The following is a 5,589-nucleotide window of genomic DNA, read 5'->3' as shown; positions in this document are numbered from 1 at the left end:
CCCCCCACACTGCGGGAGGGACGCGCAACCGCACACGACACCACGCGGGGACACGCTTCCCATCACACCCCCCCACAAGCGGGCCGGACACCCAACCGCACACGACACCACGCGGGGACACGCTTCCCACCACACCCCCCCACACTGCGGGAGGGACGCGCAACCGCACACGACACCACGCGGGGACACGCTTCCCACCACACCCCCCCACACTGCGGGAGGGACGCGCAACCGCACACGACACCACGCGGGGACACGCTTCCCATCACACCCCCCCACAAGCGGGCCGGACACCCAACCGCACACGACACCACGCGGGGACACGCTTCCCACCACACCCCCCCACACTGCGGGAGGGACGCGCAACCGCACACGACACCACGCGGGGACACGCTTCCCACCACACCCCCCCACACTGCGGGAGGGACGCGCAACCGCACACGACACCACGCGGGGACACGCTTCCCACCACACCCCCCCACAAGCGGGCCGGACGCGCAACCGCACACGACACCACGCGGGGACACGCTTCCCACCACACCCCCCCACACTGCGGGAGGGACGCGCAACCGCACACGACACCACGCGGGGACACGCTTCCCACCACACCCCCCCACACTGCGGGAGGGACGCGCAACCGCACACGACACCACGCGGGGACACGCTTCCCATCACACCCCCCCACACTGCGGGAGGGACGCGCAACCGCACACGACACCACGCGGGGACACGCTTCCCACCACACCCCCCCACAAGCGGGCCGGACGCGCAACCGCACACGACACCACGCTGGGACACGCTTCCCCCCACACCCCCCCACACTGCGGGAGGGACGCGCAACCGCACACGACACCACGCGGGGACACGCTTCCCACGGGAACACATACACACACACGCTTCCCCCACACCCCGCCACCCCACACCGCGAACACATACACACACGATTCTCCTGCACCCCGCCACCACACACCGCGAACACACACACACACGCTTCCCCCGCACCCCGCCACCACACACCGCGAACACACACACACACGCTTCCCCCGCACCCCGCCACCACACACCGCGAACACACACACACACGCTTCCCCCGCACCCCGCCACCACACACCGCGAACACACACACACACGCTTCCCCCGCACCCCGCCACCACACACCGCGAACACACACACACACGCTTCCCCCGCACCCCGCCACCACACACCGCGAACACACACACACACACACACACACACACGCACCTTCGCTCGGACTCCCGCCGTCTCACCTGGCGCAAGCCTCTGGGTGTCCAGGAGCGGTCTCTGAGTGCAGGCTGGGCGAAGGCGAAGGGCAAAACCGTGAGCTGCTCCCCAGCACTTTGGCGGGGCTTGGGTGTGTCCCTGCCCCGCTGCTGCCGTCTGCTTTCCAGGGCGCTCAGGGGCCGCTCCGTGTGCCGAGGGGCCGAGCGCGGGCGGGGCGCGGGCGGGGCGCGGGCAGGACGGGGCGCGGGCAGGACGGGGGCGCGGGCAGGACGGGGGCGGGGGCAGGACGGGGGCGCGGGCAGGACGGGGGCGCGGGCAGGACGGGGGCGCGGGCAGGACGGGGCGCGGGCGGGGCGCGGGCAGGACGGGGGCGCGGGCAGGACGGGGCGCGGGCGGGGCGCGGGCAGGACGGGGGCGCGGGCAGGACGGGGGCGCGGGCAGGACGGGGCGCGGGCAGGACGGGGGCTCGGGCAGGACGGGGGCGCGGGCAGGACGGGGGCGCGGGCAGGACGGGGGCGCGGGCAGGACGGGGGCGCGGGCAGGACGGGGCGCGGGCAGGACGGGGCGCGGGCAGGACGGGGCGCGGGCAGGACGGGGCTCGGGCAGGACGGGGGCGCGGGCAGGACGGGGGCGCGGGCAGGACGGGGGCGCGGGCAGGACGGGGGCGCGGGCAGGACGGGGGCTCGGGCAGGACGGGGGCTCGGGCAGGACGGGGGCGCGGGCAGGACGGGGCGCGGGCAGGACGGGGCGCGGGCAGGACGGGGGCTCGGGCAGGACGGGGGCGCGGGCAGGACGGGGCGCGGGCAGGACGGGGGCGCGGGCAGGACGGGGCGCGGGCAGGACGGGGCGCGGGCGGGGCGCGGGCAGGACGGGGGCGCGGGCAGGACGGGGCGCGGGCGGGGCGCGGGCAGGACGGGGGCGCGGGCAGGACGGGGGCGCGGGCAGGACGGGGGCTCGGGCAGGACGGGGGCGCGGGCAGGACGGGGCGCGGGCAGGACGGGGCGCGGGCAGGACGGGGGCTCGGGCAGGACGGGGGCGCGGGCAGGACGGGGCGCGGGCAGGACGGGGGCGCGGGCAGGACGGGGCGCGGGCAGGACGGGGGCGGGGGCAGGACGGGGCGCGGGCAGGACGGGGGCTCGGGCAGGACGGGGGCGGGGGCAGGACGGGGGCGCGGGCAGGACGGGGGCGCGGGCAGGACGGGGGCGCGGGCAGGACGGGGGCTCGGGCAGGACGGGGGCGCGGGCAGGACGGGGCGCGGGCAGGACGGGGCGCGGGCAGGACGGGGGCTCGGGCAGGACGGGGGCGCGGGCAGGACGGGGCGCGGGCAGGACGGGGGCGCGGGCAGGACGGGGCGCGGGCAGGACGGGGGCGGGGGCAGGACGGGGCGCGGGCAGGACGGGGGCTCGGGCAGGACGGGGGCGCGGGCAGGACGGGGGCGCGGGCAGGACGGGGGCGCGGGCAGGACGGGGGCGGGGGCAGGACGGGGCGCGGGCAGGACGGGGGCTCGGGCAGGACGGGGGCGCGGGCAGGACGGGGGCGCGGGCAGGACGGGGGCGCGGGCAGGACGGGGGCGCGGGCGGGGCGCGGGCAGGACGGGGGCGCGGGCAGGTCGGGGGCGCGGGCAGGACGGGGGCGCGGGCAGGACGGGGGCGCGGGCAGGACAGGGCGCGGGCAGGACGGGGCGCGGGCAGGACGGGGGCTCGGGCAGGACGGGGGCGCGGGCAGGACGGGGGCGCGGGCAGGTCGGGGCCAGGGGCTCCAGAGAAGCGTCCCTGAGCCGAGCCACTAGCCTGTCTTGTCGCCGCAGGCGTTGGGGACGCGCCGCGGGGCCTCCGCAGTCCGGCGGGGCAGAGCGGCCCAGGTGCCCCGCATGGTGCTCGTGTTCGGCACAGCCCTCGGGAGGCGGCTTGAAACTTGCGACCTGGACTTCACTTTCTGGATTACTTGCTAAAATTAAAAATGTCATCATTATCTAGCCAGACTGACAGTATAAAGAAAGGACACAGGTTACTAAATCCAGGAATAAAAGACGGAAAAGCACTACAGACCTCTCGGCCTTCAAACAGCTCGTAAGTGAATATTATGAACAAAATCAACGCATACAAAGTTGGCAACTTAGCTTTGCCCAGCGGCAGTATCGTAGCCAGTGAGGTTTAACCGAGGCATGATTACTGCTAATTGAAAACTTTTCCCAATACTCCGCCAAGACGATTTGAAATATAGCCGGTACTGGCAATTTTTGACAGTCTCTACAGAGACTGAACAAAAAAAAAAGAACAAACTCGGCAACTTAGATTAAGTGGACATATACATTCCTTGAAAGATACACATGATCACAATTTGCCCAAGAACAAATAGATACCTTAAATATATCTATTAAAGAAATTGAATTTGTAGTTAAAAGGCTCCCTCCAAAAAAAAAAAATCTACAGATGGTTTCACTTGCAAGTTCTACCAACCATTTAAAGAAGAAATAACACCAAGTCTACACAATCTCTTCCGGAAAATAAAAGAGAATATTTCCAACTCATTTTATGAGGCCAACATTGCCCTGATACCAAAATCAGATAAGACAATACATGAAGGCCTGGCGGGGTGGCTCACACCTGCAACCCTAGCACTCTAGGAGGCCAAGGGGAGAGGATCCTCAAGGTCAGGAGTTGGAGACCAGACTGAGCAAGAGCCAGACCCTGTCTACTAAAAACAGTAAGAAATTAATTGGTGAACTAAAATATATAGAAAAAATTAGCCGGGCATGGTGGCACATGCCTGTAGTCCCAGCTACTTGGGAGGCTGAGGCAGGAGGATTGCTTGAGCCCAGGAGTTTGAGGTTGCTGTGAGCAAGGCCGATGCCACAGCACTCACTCTAGCCTGGGCAACAAAGTGAGACTCTGTCTCAAAAAAAAAAAAGACAATACAAGAAGATTACAGACCAATTATCTTTCATGAACATGGACATAAATCTCCTCAACATAATATTAGCAAATTAAATCCAGCAGAGAGTGTGTGTGTGTGTGTGTGTGTGTGTGTGTGTATCTCACCATGACCAAGTGGAGTCTATACCCAAATGTAACATGGTTTCATTATTTGAAAATCAATTAATGTAATCATGTTAACAAACTAAAGAAGAAAAAAATCACATGATCTAATAAATTGATGTAGAAAATACTTTTGACAAAATTCAATGACCATTCATGACAAAAGGACTCAGCAAACTAGGAACAGAATAGAACTTCCTTAGCCTGAATAAGGGCATCTACAAAAAACCTAAAATAAACATCACACAGATTGAATGCCTTCTCTCTGGGACTGGGAATAAGGCAAAGGTGTCCATTCTTACCACCCCTATTCAATATTGTACTAGAAGGCCAGCAATAAGACAAGAAAAACAAATAAAAGACAATATATTAGAAAGGAAGAAATAAGTTCTATTTCACAGACCACATAATTGTCTATCTAGACCATCCCATGAAATCTACAAAATATCCTAAAAATATTAATAACAAGTGAGTTTTGCAATGTTGAAGGACATAATGTCAACACATGAAGCAAACGAAGAATAAAAGGAAACTACCTCAACACAATAAAGGTTATATATGAAATCCACAGCTAACATCACACTGAATGGTGAAAGACTAAAAGTTTTTCCTCTAACAACAGGAGGAAGACAAGAATAACAGCTTTTGCCACCTGTATTCAACATAGTATTGTAAGTCCTAGCCAGAGCAATTAGGCAAGAAAAAAGAAAAGGTATCTAAACTGGAAAGGAAGAAGTAAAATTACCTTTTTTCTCAGAATAACAAGATTTTATTTGTAGAAAACCTTAAAGATTACACACACACGCTAGAACTAATAAACACATTCAACAAAATTGCAGGATCCAAGATCAACACACAAAAATCAGTTGTATTCCTGTACATTGACAATATATAGAAATACAACTACACATTGTATGAGCAATCCAAAATGGAAAAGAAAACAATTCCATTTATAATAGCATCAAAAGAATAAAATATCTAGGAATTAAGCAAGCAGGTAAAAGACTTGCATACTGAAAACTACAAGACAGTGCTGAAAGAAATTAAATAGAACACATATAAAAGACATCCTGTGTTCATGGATAGGAAGACTTAATATCGTTAAGGTATCAATACTACCAAAGCAATGTACAGAATCAATACAACACCTTTCAAAATCCAAATGCTATTTTTGTGGAAATAGTAAAAGCCATCTTAAAATTTATATGGAATCTCAAAGGACCCCGAATAGCCAAAACAATCTTGAAAGAGAAAAACAAAGTTGAAGGTCTCACATGTCTTCATTTCAAAACTTAGTACAATGCTCTAG

General features: G+C 60.1%; 1 non-coding gene across 1 annotated transcript; it reads left to right on the top strand.

The window, feature by feature from the left end:
* Positions 1-3,359: 3,359 nt before the first annotated feature.
* LOC142874882 (U4 spliceosomal RNA) lies at positions 3,360-3,500 on the top strand. Its single transcript, XR_012922465.1, has one exon. It is a non-coding gene; the product is annotated as a U4 spliceosomal RNA (small nuclear RNA).
* Positions 3,501-5,589: the final 2,089 nt, after the last annotated feature.

Source organism: Microcebus murinus, chromosome 1 (genome assembly GCF_040939455.1).
Source record: "Microcebus murinus isolate Inina chromosome 1, M.murinus_Inina_mat1.0, whole genome shotgun sequence".
In the NCBI taxonomy this organism is placed as follows: domain Eukaryota; kingdom Metazoa; phylum Chordata; class Mammalia; order Primates; family Cheirogaleidae; genus Microcebus; species Microcebus murinus.
This window is presented reverse-complemented; position numbering and strand designations above follow the sequence as displayed.